Below are 17373 nucleotides of genomic sequence, written 5' to 3' on the forward strand. Positions count from 1 at the left end.
GGGGTGTCAAATGTATGTATTTGTCTTCTTTCTTATCCCTCTTAAAGTGTCTTAAAATCAACCATAAAAACAGTTCCAGTGAAAAAGATACAAAACTATTATCAATACGTGCACATGAACCCACTTCTGGGAAATGGAGCGCAGTAACTTGTCGGCCTCAGTGACAGTCTGAGCAGCTCCTGTCTGTGTCTGTGTAAGTCCACATCACCTCGTCAATCTGCCCCCTGCCGACAGAGTCTCCTTCCCTGTGTGTGTCGACACATAGGCCACACATGGGCCCAATGAAGTTGAGTCAGAGTTTTGAAAATATCTGGTGACCCCCCCCCCCCGACCCCCCACCCCTCAGATCTACTGTTATAGGACATGAGAGGGACTGGGCACCACTTTCCTGTCTTCTGTCTTTCTTTCTTTCTTTCTATATCTATATATACACACACATATATATAACATTGAACTCTACAGATATATAATACTGTAGATATGTGTAATGTTCTTCTCTCATTAACTAAACGAAGGGCTGCATTTCAAAATAAAATAGAGAAAATAAATAAAATAGCTTAACAGTCTCAACCAATTTCACAATAAATAATGTGTCTTCTCTCCCTCCCGCTCACTCGTCTCTCCGTCTTCTCCCCCTGTGTCGCTCACGTCGTCTTATCATCTGTCACTCGCCTCTCACCTCTCTCGTCTGTATTCAGAGTCGATGTTTAGCGCCTGGAATGCACAGATTTGATTGGCTGAGTAGCGTCACGTGGGCTGGCTTTACTGGTGAGTTTCCTGAGCTGCTGAACCAGCGCCGTAAAGACTAGAAAAGCTGCGCCGGTCAAAATAGAGTCGGACCGTGGTCCGCCTGTTAGTGACCTATGGTCTAGTGTCTTGACTTAACTCACAGGAAGTAAATACAAAGATGGACGCAGAGCTGGTTCAAAACAAGGCAGACAATCCCTGGAATGAATAGAATCTGAAGTGAAGGGAAAGAAAGGGGCTGAAAACACCGACTGACCTGTTAGCAAGCAGCTAGCCAGTCACTAACTCGGCCCGTCAGCCTTTTGACATCAACAAACAGCGTCCTGCATCTTGACCTTTGATCCACGAGCACACTGCGGTACACTGCGAATGATAATAATTGGATGTACGGAACAGATGAGGTCAGGGTGGGGGGAGAAGGGTAAATAAGAAAAAAAAAACTTGCCGTCAGAGGTATCTAGCCGTGCAGATAGTTTTTGTTTTGTTTGTCCAGGCTTTGAGATGTCAGCGATTCCTGGCCTCCACCCCACCTCTACATTGGAATTGCTTTCTACTTAAGAATAAAATATATATATATAAATATCACGGCTCAGGTGTGGGAAGAACAGGGACGAGGGCCCATGTGGGCACTGAGGCAGGGGAGGTTCGGTTCAAAGTGCAGCACAGAACAGGCTTGCAGCTTGGCATTTATGCTTGGGAGGCTGATGAGGGCAGGTGTGCAGGTGGGCGTGGTGGTCAGGTGACAGGTGAAGGGGCGGGAACGTCTGGGGGCATCTGGTGGAGAGGAGAGGGAATGTTAGAATCCACCTCAATTGTATTTGGGGTGGAGGCAGAAAGAGGAGGCAGACCTCTCAACACCTGATCGAGGTTCGACCAAATGTAGCTGCGTGGACAGACGCCGCGAGACATGAAGACGGGACGAATTGGACTGGATGAGAGACATAGAACACAGAACCTTTTTTTCTTTTTTCTTTTAGAGAAAAAGCTCGCTTTGGGGCGCACCGCTCGGGAAAACACCGCAGCAGCTCGCAAATCTGCCGTGCGCACGAAAACCTATTTGTGTCCGCGTTGCCTCGACTTGGCTGCACGCCCGAGCACATTTGAGAGCCCCATTCGGAGATGTTTCCTGCACTGAAATAGTACAATGCTTAAGGAAAAAACACACACAAACAACGGGGGAAAAAAAAAAAATCCTATTTAGTGGGAGTTTGTCTTTGTGAGCGTGGCGTCATGCTAAAAAACCCTATTTTCGCCGGGAACGGCCACCCTATCACAAACTCTGCAGGGGAGCCACATTAGAGGTAATGTCATCCACAGTTTAGCCCTCCGCTCCTCATTCCTCCGTCTCTCCCCTAATGAACTCCCACTGAATTACCACTTCACCAGCGCCCTGCCTTTTTATGATTCTATTTGTTTATCTATCTCTGATTTCCTCTCTCTCTCTCGCCCCCCCCCCTCCCCCTCCACGCGCCCGGGCACGCACCGGCTCTTTAATTTTATTGGCCGCCGTTAGTGGGCGGCGAGTCGAGGCGTTTGGCTCGTCACATAAACCACCAGCCCCCCACACCCCCAAAACCCACCTCCACCCCTGGCTGGCGAGATTAGCAGATTAGGGCGCTCATCAGTCAGGAGGGGAAGGGGTGGGGGGTGGGGGGGGGACCCCCGCCGTGGCAGGCCGCGGCCAAATCACACAAACATCTCTGGAAGGCATTGTACCGTAATTGAATGCACAATCACCCCCCCCCCCCCCCCCCCCACATATTAATACATCGCTCATATCGCAGCTTACGCATGAAATGTCCACATTATCTGTTGCATTTTCCCGTTAATGTCTTCGCTCTCCTCAACAGCGGAATTTAACAGGGAAAGAGTGGAAAAGAGCGGGCGCCGGACTCGTGCGTGCGTGCGTGATGGCCGCCACATGCCCGGCAGCTGGCCGACTCATTGTTGCTCCATGTTTGAGGCCACGTCAACAGAACATCACTCTCTCTCTGTCTCTCTCTCCTCGTCCCGCAGACACATACAGACGTGCGCACGTGTGCGGTTTATGCACTCTTATCCAAGGCGTACTGCACTGCACCGCCTTTCCCGCTCATTAATGGCCCCAACCAAGTGAAAGGCATTAATCTTTGAAACTGACCACACCCTTTTTTTTTTTTCTTTCTTTTTTTTGTGAGACGTCCATTTGCATCAAAGGAGCACTCTCGGCAGTTTCAAAGATAAATAAAAGGGGTCTTTCTGGACCCGGACGCTGCACCGCCCTCGGTGATTAGAGTGTGGCGGCCATTTTAATTCACGACTGCACTTTCAGGCACCTGAAACAATTGTAAAAAAACAAAAAAAAACAAAAAAAACAAAACAAGAAACAAAACAAAACACCATAATGAGCTGAGTTTGTCAGCCATACGCTTCCATTGGAAGGACGCCACCTGAAAAAGGTCTGGTTGTGAAAGCTGCAGTGCACCCTGGGGATTTTGGGAGGGGGGGCTTTACATACTTCAAGGCTCAATCAAAAAAAATGACAACTGAAAATATGTTGAGATATATAACCACCTCATGAAGAAGGTGGCATGGTGGCGCAGTGGTTAGCACTGTCGCACGGGAGGTAAAGCAGGGTGGAGCAGGTTGGGGGTTTAACCCCCCCCCCCCCCCCATCAAACCTCACTGATTTCCTTAAAATGTAGCATTATTCTATTTGTACTGAATGTATTGCATAACGGAGCTCTCTAAACTCAGAATGTCAAAAAGGGTTAGTTGCTACCATCAGATATCTGCTAGGCTTTTGAGAGCAGATATAATGTATATACTATATATATATATATATATATATATATATAATGTATATACTATACTACTGTACTATAATAAAGTTGGAGATTTAGGTTGTCATTTTTCAAGAATAAATCTGTTACGTTTTGACAAAAAGAAAAAATACATAAACAAAGTTGTAATTTTTCAAGATTTCAATATTCCATTGACATTACAACTCCCCCCCCCCCCCCCCCCCCCTAAATATTTTGACACTGTCAGAATTTGTATTCCTAACATAGCGGCGCTAACACCCCATAAAGCACGGCAGAGGTGAGAAACGGTTCAATCGACATCCACCAAAGTCAACAGGGCTGAGGCCTGTTCAGTCTTTTCGTTTTGTTTTTGTGCGCACCGTAACTGGCTGGATAATAACTTTGACGTGAACCAACCACCCCCCCCCCCCCATTGTTCTTCTCTGCTCCGTGGCCAACTTAGTTATCTGCGGTCTCCATGCGTCGACGTGTTCATGAACACACCGCCGCGAGTGAGCCCAACTCTCGCAGTTGCCAGTCGCACTTGATCCCGTGAATGTTGCCATGGTTCTGCAGCCTAGCGACCTGCGTATGTGTGTGTGTGTGTGTGTGTGTAAAGCATACACACACACACACACACACACACACACACACACACACACTCACCTTTAATTCTTTCCCTTCAGCAGCCTGCAAACACTCAGGGATAAGTGCTTGACGTGCTGGCCAAACAATAGACATGTTAACTCTTGCGGTGGCTGCTGGTGGGAGTGTTGGTGGGTTCGTGTGTACACACTGGAAGCATGCGTGCACAGAGACAAATATAAATAGAGGAGCAGGTAGGAGGTAGCTCGGGTCAAAAAGGGAGATAAAGGGTGGGGGGGACAATATATTGCAGAAGTTTAATTTCATCTTCCTTTTGGGTGATCTAGAAATTAAGTCAAGTCCACAGTGTGGAGTGTGGACCCCAGACTTGCATGGGACCTTTTTTGTCTGTATTTTGGGCCTATATGTGTGTAAACTGAATTCCAATTTTCAAATAGGCAACCGCTTGCTAGCAATAGCATGAAATCTGATATGTCAGATCAGTGTTTTTGTCATGTTCTGCTGCCCCCCCCCCCCAAAAAAAAATGTATTAATGCAGCTTGAAAGATGTTAGTCTAAATCTAGGACTTTGTGTCCTTAATGGTATCTACGATTATATTGCAGCCCTCTCGCTTCCTCTGGAGACTGACAATCGCAAACACATGTTCAAAGAATAAGGGGTGTCGGGAGACCCGAAGAAGAGAGATAAGACAAAAGACGTGTTCATAAAGGCGAAGGCAGAAAGTGAGAGCTGTCGGGAGAGCAAATATTGATACAATGCCGTCCGAGCCTGCTTCATGCACCCCCCCAGCCTTTGTTGAGTGCTTTAGGAAAGGCGGAGCACAAAGTGTAGAGTCATGCACAGTCCAGTCCAGTCCAGTCCAGCACAGTACAGTACAGTACAGTGTGCGCGCATTCAGGGTGAGTCACTTCACACTCACAAGGTTTCCGCAACGCTAATGGAAAGTGGTGGAAAAAGAAAGCCGCCACGCGCCCCATGGTGTCTACTCAAACAGCTGTGAATACATCTGGCAGCACGAAGTGGTGAGGACGCAATAATGGCCCAATCAAAGTAAAATGGCCTAAAAGAGAACTGCTCTTAAGATGGAATTATCCTCAATATCTACAGTTTCAATCTATGGGAAGTTTTATAACAGAGGTACGTATGCGTGTGTGTGTGTGTGTGTGGGGGGGGGGGGGGGGGTTATTCTAATTGCATGTGTTTCGAGTGTTTCCCTGTATGATTTATCAGTGTCCATGTGTGTGTTTGCGAGCCTGCCTGTGTTGTTTGTGTGTGCGCGGCCGTGCTCAGGAAAGCGCACCGCCCCGCGGACGACACACATGCATTGCAACCATTAATGAAAAAGTTAATGGGGCATTTTCTTACATATCAATTTACATTTGGACTATTTGGGCGCGCAAATGATGTCTGGGCGGTCGCGGCCGACGCCACCCGGCACCGAAAAAAAAACCCAGAGAGGTCTAATGTGTTTTTGCGGACATCAAATGTTGTGAATAATGACGCGTCCACTGAATGCAAATGAGATGACACTTGATAGGCCCGTGATCAACAGTGCCTGCATGGAAACTTTCACCCACAGACACGGAAACACGCGGAGAGGGGCTGCTATCTGTGTTACACCTTTCAGACATGATGTAAAGCTACATTCATTATCTTGCAGAAACCATGCACGCGAATATGCAAAATATTTAGTGATGTGAACAAAAACAAAAAGAGCCTATGTCATAAACCAGAGGTAGTACATTTGCAAAACACACACACACACACTCCTCCGGAGTTTGATGTAAGACGTAATGCTCAGCAATGCGTGACACAGTGCTGTATTCAAGGGTGTTGATGCCATTGTTTTTCCGAGTGAGGAATAGTGCGGAGTGCTGCCACTTTGTCACCTCTTGGCCCCCCCGGAGGGTCTTCAGCAGTGGAGTTGGCCTTGAGGGGTGGGAATGTCAATTTTGGGAGCCATTTGCCTGAGGCATGGAGACAGAAGTGCATATGCGCGCGCACACACACACACACACACATAAACACTGAAACGTGAAGGTGGAATGGTTCAATGCGGTCACACTGTGAGTGAGGGTCCGTGTACCGTTACGAACAAGAGGCGGGACGTAGTCATCGTTTCGAAAGCCTCGGGTCCCTGCAATGAAGTCCAGAGTCAAGTCCCAAGTAGAGAGTCCTAAAGTTTGTGTTTTAAGTCCTGAACAAGTCATTGTGGAATCAGGGTTAGTAGAATGAGGCTAACTTCACTGCTGGCCACCCAACAACGTAAGCCTGCTAACGCGTTAGTCATTGTCAGTTGCCGACTGATTGTAAAAGACGACATTTACACGTCCAAATCTTGGGTGGAAAGACGCAGTTGCCACGCCAACTGTATCCAAGGCCGTTTGATTTCATGCTTGTTTTCTTGCGATTTCATTTCATTGCAAAGTTGACCCGTGAATGTTTGCCCTCAAGCTAACGTTAGCTTAAGCCGCAGCAGGCCGCAGAACACTAACGTTAGTCCCCAACTTCGCATTGCCCGTGCGGCCTCACGCTTCGAGAGAAGTTGGCAAAGCTTCCGTCTATGATTTCGGCGCTGCATGTTCTGCATGTTCTGCATGTTCTGCATGTTGCAAATTCTTTACCTCTGAATGTGACCATCCAGTCTTACGTTTTGTCTGCTGACCCACAGTGCCAAAGACGTCTTTCACACCTGCTTGGGCAATGTATCTGTTGTCATGAAACTTAAAAGTTAAGAAAGTCAAGTCAAGTCAAGTCATCAGATTTGGGACTTGAGTCTGACTCAATTCCGAGTCATGTGACCTGTGGTTAAACGCTGTCCTGTATTTGTGATGCGGCAGCATCTCCCCACCTGGAGAGGTGCTTTGAGAGAGCTCTGAAACTGAATTTAGACCCCCATGATGGGTATTAGAATCATTTAAAGGTTAGCCCTTTAGTTAGTTTGCTGAGTTGATGAGCAGTTGTTGACTTTCAGAGGGATTCCACAAAAATAACCGTCCCATTTAAATAAAACCTGCGTTTAAGAAAGGGTATTTTGTCAAGACCAGAATTCGGGACATCTAGGGTACATTAACCAAAAGTATTATTATCTATTCAGATTTTGTCTTATTTTTACCAGGGATTCATGAACTTTGTCGTAGACGTCAACGAATGGAAGTCCGGTTGTGGGAATGATTTGGATGGGTTTCCTTTATTTTTGGACTTTTTTGTAGTAATGTGCACACAGAATGCTTGTGGTGTTTTACAGTAGACTCAATTAAATTCATTGGGGGGGGTGTGTGGAGGGGGTGGTACTTTGACTCATGACCCCTGGAGTGCAGGGAAACAAACAGAGGAGGAGGGAAACCAGGAGTCAGGTAGCTCTGCTGGTGTTTTTTTCCCCCAGCTTTCAGAGGTACGTAAGTTGACTTAATTGCCCCAATGGCTTTGAGGAATGCCGCCTATTTCACTCCTCACATCTCTACTCTCATTTCCATTACCTCATATTGCTACTTATTCCCCTAAAATGGGCATCGCACCTGATACTTTACATAAACAATTGCAAATGAAAAGCCACCCTGCAGTTTCCCCTTTTCCTCCCATCGCTTCCCTCCTTTGCACTCCCTCCAAGATCACCTCTCTCTCATTATCCCATTCCTTCACTTGCCCCCCCCCCCCCCCCCCCCCACTCCCCCACTCTCCATAACCGCCCACCCCTTCCCCCGTTACTGGCGAGTGGGCGAGAGCGATGGGCAATAACCCAGCACGCCGCTTTTCGACTTAGCGCTACCTGCTATGCTAATATCATTAATCAATAGAGCCCAGATTGTCTTTGCTGCGATTCGAAGGATCTAAGGGTCCCAGCGGTGCACAGGTACCTTTTTCCCCCGCCCCTCCTCCCTTCTTCTCGCTCTCTCTTTTCCTTTGCCAGAAAAAAAAAAAAAAAAGCTCATTTGCGAAGGCCCCCAAGATGGCCGACTTAATGACGACCACAGAAGTTTTTCCAACAAATTTCATGGGGCATGATCCTAAGATAATAGCTTTTCAGCCCCAATGACAATCCAATTACCGTGCCAATCAAAGCCCACGGCATGCTGTCTAATTATGATCAAATCTGGCTGTCAGCTCAAATACTAAAACAGCAGCTTTAAGTCCAACAAATCACAGTTTAGAGACGGAGCCCAGTTTGTTCATCCATGATCGCGGGGAAAGTAGGGTTTAACTTGTGTTTGACAAAAAAAAAAAAAAAGAAGATTGTCTTATTTTGTGAGAGTGCGTTGATGTGATATTTGACACAGCACACTCAATAATGATCCTGCGTAACGTTTTTAATAGACTTCATTATTCATTCATTGCCGGGCACGTGAGGTAAAAAAGAGCCTTTCAAACAGAAATGAAAAACACTGATGTTTGTGAATTTACTAAGAGCTCTCTCTTTGCAACGCACACACACACACACACACACACACACAGACGGATGCATAACATGCAAAAATAGACACATAAGACCCTGACAGTCACTCACACTTGCTAACAAACAAAAAGGCGGCATCAATAACACAAATGATTAAACATTCATGGCCTTTTCAGTGTGGAACATCTGCTGTGTATGGGGCTCTAGCCTCAGGGACTGGGCGAATCAAGAGGATTTCAAGAAAGCAATAAGATGGGGCAGAAGGGGAGGGGGGGTGGAGGGGGCAGCAGGAGATTTACACACACGTTCACGCGCACGGACACACAGCTGTGTGCACGATGTGTGCACACACAAAAAAAAATAAAATAAAACAAAAACAACCAAAAAAAACCCGAATAAATACAGCAGCTCAAACAAGCTTTTTAAAGCACACACACCGGATAGCAGGGTTCGCGGAGAGATCAACCCGTTCGGGAGACGTTCTGTCCTCCGCTCTCAACTTCCAAAATTATTAGGACGCGTGGCTCTTTACCTTTTGGCCCCTTTCAGGCTCATGACTCAGGCGGCGGCGTGACTATGCGTTGCTATCGCCGGCGGATTTCTTGTCCCGGCATTAAGCAGAGAAAAGATTTAAAATTTTAAACAAAATATATTGAAATGTTGCTTTGACTCCTCTTTATCCTCTTCAACCCTTTAAAAGCACAAAACTACACAGCAGTACATTAATATCTGGTATTTTATCACTCTGAGCTTCAAATATTGATATCAAGCATCTATTTGTTATTATTATTATTATTATTATTATACAGCATCCCAAAGGGCAGATTATGTTTAATTCACATTTCAGGAGAAACAGTTAGGGCTACGTCTAAAACCACGTTCCAACATTGTCCAACTGCGCTGCCTGTGGACTGCATTTTCAATCAGTTCATGAAAAAGGTTGTTTTCAGTTATTCCTATCATGTTTATACATCACGGGAGATCTAAAGGTGGAGGGGGGCCACCTGCATGAACTGAGAACTCCCATTAAAAAAAAGAAAAATAATCCCGCCTATACAAATGATTTCCCTTGAAACGGGTGTGTATAATGGTGCAGAGGTCAATTACGGGTTCGATCGCCGGAGGAAGGTTTAAATAAAAGCTACGCGTTTTATATATATATATATATAAAATATGTATATATAACAATAGTATTTCACCGAAGAACAACTTGACCCGTTGTGAGAGACATTTTTCATTCGAATCCACCGTTTTCATTTTGACCGAGCATCTAAAGCTTGCACGGCACGGAGGCGCGCAAGGTGAAAAGGTTTATGCGCATTTGAACTCTTGTTAACAGCACGATCCGCCGAGGACAAAGAGCCTTTGTCAAACATTCGCAAGTATCACCGCGTTGCCGTTGGCATTTGAAAGAGCTCAGACTTTGGACGGTGTTGCCGCGTTGCTCTCGTGCTGAAGTGCACCTCAACTGACAAAACGAACAACAACGGGGGCCTGCTTCAGTTTTTTTTCCTTCTCTCCATTTAAACTCCAAGAGCTGGTGGCAGAAAGCTCTCTGGACTCGGAAACACGCAGCGAAAAAGCCGGTAAAGCCGGGACAACACGCTGTAACGCAAACTACTTTTCGCGACGCGGAGGATTACATTTAAACGAAACAACAAGTCCCTCCAGCAGCCTGCGACTAAATAAGAAAAGCACCGTTTCACGTTTTTTGCGTTGTTTAAGCTGTTTAAGCTGCTCAAAACAGCAACTGGGGGGAACATAATGAGGTCTCCTCCATGTTCTATGTTTTTGAAGGTGAGCGGCGAATATTTTGTGGGACACGTGCGGCCCGCCCAGCCGCCAAGTTCTGAGCTTTATCGCTCTGTCTGAAAAGGAGGTTTCAAGGATCCAACATGGCTCCCTTGTAACACAAGTGAAGTGTATGGAGGTCATACTCTTTTGGTTGGAAAGGAGAAAGAAAAATAAAAAAGGTGACTGGATGTAGTTGTTTGTTTTTTAAGCACAGGCAGCGTAACACTCCATTACCATTGATTGCATTGTAATTGTGCTACTCCGCATTTACACCTTGCAGATGAGCAAGGCAGCTGTGTACACACACACACACGCTGCTAACCTTTTCTGAGTTAGAGCACCCCCCCCACACACACACACACACACGCCCCGTGTCACTGAAAATGTCCGGTGAATTATTTCCATTCATAAAGTTGCTCGTGTCCAGATTTCATTAGCGGCACATTAGCCGCGGCTTCTTTTTTTTTTTTTTTTTTTTTTTTATGCTTTATGTTTATTACGGGCCCGACATGATCCATAAATAACAAGCGAAGCCGTGGCTCTGTGACGCTAAAGGGATCTATCATCACAGCCGACAGTGGCTAATAGCTAGCCCTCTGGGTCAATCACCACAAATTACAGCCGCTCAATTACACGTTATATTACATCGTCCCCGGGCGTCCGGCGTGCGACATGTATGGCAGGAGGCCTCAGAGAGAGAGAGACAGAGAGAGAGGGTGGGGTTTAAAAAAAAAAAAAAAAAAAAAGTGGGTAAAGGTTGGGGTGGGCACCATCTTACACCGCACGTGACCACTTCACTGCCAGGTGATGCTGTTTAAAAGTCTGACCGGGAAAACAAGAAAGAGGAAGTGTCTGTTTTGTTTGGCGCCAATTCCCGGGGGGGGGGGTGGCATGGTGGTGCAGTGGTTAGCACTGTCACACGGGAGGTAAAGCCGGTTAGAGCGGCTTGCGGGTGCGATCCCCGGCTGCCCCCCCCCCATCATGTCGAAGTGCCCTTGAGCAAGACACTGAACCCTAAGTTGCTTCCAATGGAGACCAGCACCTTGCATGGCAGCTCGGTCGCCATCGGTGTGTGAATGAGACTTAGCTGTAAAGCGCTTTGGGAACCGTGAAGGTTGAAAAGCGCTATATAAGTGAGATCATTTACCATTCACCAGCAACCCAAACCCATTTTCTCGAGATACGAGCGGGGCTTTCTTTGTTCCGTCACCACTGTGGACACACATTCAGAACCTCTTAGAGAAAAAGACATATTTTGATGCCGAGCGTCTGATTGAGCGAGTTGACTGACTTTTTTAGCGATAAACTCACCAAAAACTACAGCCTTAAACTGCCAGTGCACTTCCACCTTTTTTTTTCTCTTCATATACATTTGAATAACTTGCAGAATAAAGGCAACTTTTGAAGTAAGCCAAATTTACCTTCCTCACAGACACGTGTTAAGATTCAATATTAGCTTAAATGTCTCATTGGGTATTTTTACAATGTTCCCCGGGATGAAAGAATGGAAAGATAAGTCACCAAATCCTTTCATTCAGCGGCGTTTGGCCACCAGCTCGTGGTGATTTTATGCCGCGCTTATAATAAATGATATGTATCATTACGTTCTGATACCATAAAGCAGCAGAATGTCATGGGCTGGGATTGACACGTAAATCACTCTTCTATATTTTGACACACGACGTGTATAATGTGCAGATTATGTGCTTTCCATTTTTGCATCTTCTGTGTCTCTGCCATGCGACAGAACAAACACCTTTAATAAAGTCACAATCGTCAGGGAGAGAGAGGCCAAATCCACTCCCACACACACACACACACACACAGACATAAAACATCATTAAACACACAGCCACCGGTGCTATTGTCAGCGAAGCCACATATAGAGTCAGCTTATGTGCGAACATGAGTAATCGTTGGGACACGCAAACAAGACGCGCGGCGACAAAAGGCTTGCATCGGCGTGATTAACGCCACGCGCGCTGGAAGTGCGGCCAAGAATCGGCAGCTCCGAACCAGAGCTTCACCTCCCTTGCCTCCTGCCAAAGACCTGCACTTAAAAAAAAAAAAAGACTTTTTAAAAAGATCACCAAACACCCGCGCGAGTTTTCAGGGACGGATTTCTCGCAGGCGCTGTGCCCGGAGAGCCGGCGCTTTGCAGAGCGTGACGCGCAAACAAAAGAGTGCATTTACTCACAACCACGCAATTAAAAAAAAACAACAAACAAAAAAAGCTGTGAAGGTCAGCAGGGGAGATCGCAGATACCAACGATAGTGGATTTGTGCGGTGAGTTTGGACTTTCAGGTCAGCTCAAGTGACGGAAACGTAACCGCGCAGAAGGAGCGTGCCAGCAGAAGGGGATGTTGTTGCTGAAAATGACGTTTCGCAGCATGGTCGGAGGGCCGTGCTTTCGTGCACATTCGAGGCGAGCGACTCGCTGGCTCTTGCTCTGACAGAGTGAGCGTGTCGCATTGGGAGCGTTGGCTTCATGGCTCGTCTGTACCGTCCAGAAAGTTGGGGGACTTTTTGAGAGGTGGTTTTAGGTCACCTTTGAACATCAAAAACTCTGGATCACAAACTTCCCATGAGGCCTTTTCCTTTAGTATAGTACAGCACAAAGTTTTGCTACCACAGGAACGCACAGAGCCAGAATAAGCCTGAAAGACTAATGGTCTCAAAGAATCTCTATTTGTATCTATTTTCCTAACTCGTGTTTTTATTGTGCATTCAAGGGAATATCACAGACATATGCTGATTTCTCCATTTCTATAAATTTAAACCAATCTAGCAAATAACAAATTATGATAAAAGTGGTTATTGGGCTTTCCACAATGAAAGGTCATATAGAAATTTGAAATGATGCCTTCTGAACTAATTTCCTCTTAGAATCCTGATGGATAATAATACTATACTCTGAGCTTTACGGCCTTATCCTCGACTGATGTTTAATTATAGTGTCTTTTTTTTTTTTTTTAAAGGAGAGCACCTATTTCCGCCCTGAGTAATGTCTGCAGGTATTCCTGCAGGTAAGCGCCCTGAGAGGTGAAGGCTCGGTGCGACCGCTCTGCTGCTGGTGCTGCTGCTGCTGCTGCTTGTTAAGCGGACCGTAGTGGCTGGACCGTGAGCGGACCCCTGAAACTATAAAAGGGTTAGGGGAGGAAAATGGGATTTGGGAAAGTCCCCTTCGAAATGGCATCCCTTGGTGTGTGAATATGGGAGTAAAGCGGGATGAAAGATGAAGAGAGAGAGAGACAGGGAGAGGTGAGAGACAGGTCAGAGATAAGCCAAGGTTTAAGCTAACGGGAATTAATAACTCTGATGTAGATCTGTCCGCTTAACATCATTCCAGCGGGGATACTCGTCATCGTGATTACGTCCTACACAGTCGAAATAACTTTGACCGGTTTATCACCTAAACTTTACCGTGTGTGTGTGTGTGTGTGTGTGTGTGTGTGTGTTTTGCATGCCTGCATGTTTCTGTGTACGACATGAAAGATGGGACGGAGAGTTTTCATGTTTCGACAGCAGACCAGTACACTAAATTGTTGTTTACAATGAAAAATACTCAAGGTTAAAAAAAAACTTTACTGTCTATCACATGACGATACATATATTAACATTATATTTACAGCCACCCAAAATTGCCATAAAAAAATCCCCCAAAAAACCCCCCAAACCTCAAAACACACCATTGCGATTGGCCGGCATACAACCAGCATTGTAAGACTACAGTGGACCAAAGGACGTGTAGAAACGTCAATGACGGTGAGAGCGTTGCAGAAGCATATCTCTGTCTGTCCATCATGTCCCGCATCAAAATGGCCGGGGGGGGGGGGGGGGGGGGGTGCACTGAGGTGCGCAAGACCAGAGGAGAGATAGTCTGGGCTAACGGCGAACCAAGCTACATTATTACCGCATTATTCGTTTGTCTGGCAGGACGAGGGACAAGGCAGGACAAGGCGGGGCGGCTGAATTGCTTGCGAGAGCATCAGTACGACCGAATGGACTCAGATTTTGTTGTAGCGGGTGGTATGGGATGACAGCTTTACCGGCGAGCTGAGGATTTGCTCCCAACGACAGCAGCAGCGGCAGCAACAAGCACCTCGCTTCACTCTGCTCCACTCTGTTTCCGAGGGATCCCACGGGGGGAATACAGGGCTCCTCTTTCATACACTTCTCAATATTTCACACTTACGTCCATATGCCTCCCGTTTAACGAGATCTTCCCTCTCGCTTTGATCAAGACAAAAAAAAAAAAAGAGAGAGAGAGAGAGAAAGTTGATGGGATTAAATATGCATTAAGGGACGGCTGAATTTGCCGCTGATTAAACGAGCAACTGAGTTTTGTTTTTCTCCGTGATATGATTTCATCTCTTTCTTCGGAAAGTTTTGCACAAGTCGCTTTGTTCCCAGAACGTGGACGTCACTGTCTGGAATGATTGCGTCCTGAAAAAGCTCCAACGAACGAAACAAAACAACAACAAAAAAAAGCCAAACTGAACGGTCAGTGGGGCAATCATCTGTGGTTGTCGGTGCTGTTCTGTACACTTCCTCGCTGTTCTAATTGTCACCGCATGCTAACTAACAAAGCTAAGTAACTATAGGCCCGTCGTCCTATAAAAACACACCAATCAGCCCGCGCTGTTCCTTCATTACCATGAACACACACACACACACATTTTATTTTGGACTCAGTCCTGCGTACGCCGTCCTTGCTGACCCCAAATACTCACTGGAGCGCCAAACGTGGATTGATCCGCCGCTGAAAATAGTCCCTCCCCACCACCTCCACGAGACGCACCACTTTCTTCTAAAAAATAAATAGCGCTACACGTTTGTGACCTGTGAAATATGCACATCTTCAGTATTTTAAGCTACTTTATAATTAAGAAGTCAAAGTACTTTATATTTCTAGCACTACATTTCAGAGAGACATACTGTACTTTATACTACATTGGACTGTGTTATGTTAAGTAACTTTATTTAAACCTGCAATAACTGATTCTTTTCTCTCTTTTTTTTGGCTACTTGGAGGGGGAGCGGAAAACAATCTGTGAAGAGTACAAGTACCTCAAAATTGCACTTAGGTACAGTACTTGAGTGATTCCACCACTGTCAATAATGAATGCTAATATAACACTCTATGTATGAGGCATTTAAATATTACAAGTACATTTTGCTTTTAAGTTGTGAAGCGTTTTTACGTCGTGGTATGTATGTATGTATGTCCTTCCTCCACTGCAGGTGTCCCCATTGTCCCCACTGTGTCCCCATTTATAAGACTCCCCCTAAATCTTCTCCACAGCGCTCGCGTTTCATGCAGCAACGTGGATTGAGCCCTCATGAAATGATTTCTGAGCAGTCGCTGTGATTCGTAATGTCAATTTACCCCCCCCCCCCCCCCCCAAAAAAGAACGCACTCCACTTTAAACTGGCGGAGTGACGGTGTTCTTTTGTCTCTCTTAAGACATTCTTTTTTCTCTCTCTCTCTCTCTCTTTGTAAATTGGGTAGAGGCCATTAAGAGAACAAGCACCAATCAGCCTCTCCAGTCATTCGTCTTTATCAAACACAAGGGAGCTCAAACAAAAACCTACTCAGGTTGTAAATGGTCGAAATGTCAATTAGGGGGGGGGAAAAAAAAATATAAAAATCATCATTAGGTTTATTACTCAAATTAACAGTTCCTCTCAACCATTTAAATCATCGCTGGAGTTCGCCGCTAAAAGGGAGCAGATTTTTTTTTTTTTTCCTCCCCTTTTTCTTTTCTTTCAGTCTTAGTAGTCAGACACATCTCCCTTTGGACTCTGACGGAGTGATTTTGGAGGTATTATATTCATGAGGGGTTCCAGTAATTGGATTAAATTGGTTCCAGAATGTAGCAATTTATATTATAATATCCCATTACTTCTAATACTGTTCTTAATTAATTAGCCTGATTTTTTTTTCTTTTTTTTTTTTTCCTGATAAGTTAAGTTGGCTCAGGAGGAGATCTGTCCCACGGTGGCGTCTCGCCGAGCCACGTCAGCCGCGCACACCTGGACTACGGCGCGCGAGGGTGCGGATGACCTTCGCGTCCATTGGGATGCGAGGAAGAGGAGGGGCGGCGGGCACGGATTTGGCTGACGGAGGTGTAAACCGATTCACATCAAATTCACTCACAAAAAAAACCCCATGCGTTTTGTACTATTCGTGTGTGTGTGTGTGTGTGTGTGTGTGTGTGTGTGTGTGTGTGTGGGACGGGCCCCAACTGACAGAGTGCAATATCATCACCTGTCACTCTGGCAGCCTTTGTCTGATTTAGCTTTAATATGAGAAAGTAATTCTCCTTTGAATATAACAAATTAATATCATTTTCAAACAATTTCCATATGCAAATATGATTTAATCAAGTAAATGAAACTCTCAAATGCGACGCCTGAGGGCTAAAAGTGAGCCGTGTGTGTGTGTGTGGGCGGGTGTGAGAGAGTGAGACTGTGCGAGTGTCTGAGTGTGTTGTGTAGCACCTTCTTCCCTGCATGTGTGTGTGTGTGTGTGTGTGTGTGTATAGTCCAAAGTTTCAATACAATGCTTAAAGCTTATGGCTCAGGAATAAACAAACTGCTAAATAACCTGGTTAGATAAAGCAGAGGATTTATGCACAACTGTAATTCTCTGACAATCTTAACACCCCCCCCCCACACACACACACACCCGTCCAGCCTTTATAACAAGCAGTCACTCTGCTCACAAGTGTTTGACAGATAACTAAGATGATTTAAAGATGCTCGCTTCTGCCGCTCGTTCTCTCAAGTACATTCACTCGCGTACTGTACCGAAATGCAGTTTTGAGGTACTTTTACTTGAGTATTTCCATTTCATGAGAGCTTACACTTCCACTCAACTAGGCCAGCATTGCACTTTATACTATTTTACCATCACATTTGTTTGAGATCTTTAGTTAGTAGTTACTACTTTAGATTTTCCTCACAAAATATAAGATCAGTCTTCTTTTGTCTATAATTGAGCCCTCAAAACCACGTTTTCTCAAAACATTCTTTTTTCTTCATT

This window comes from Enoplosus armatus, chromosome 12 (assembly GCF_043641665.1).
Source record: "Enoplosus armatus isolate fEnoArm2 chromosome 12, fEnoArm2.hap1, whole genome shotgun sequence".
Taxonomy (NCBI): domain Eukaryota; kingdom Metazoa; phylum Chordata; class Actinopteri; order Centrarchiformes; family Enoplosidae; genus Enoplosus; species Enoplosus armatus.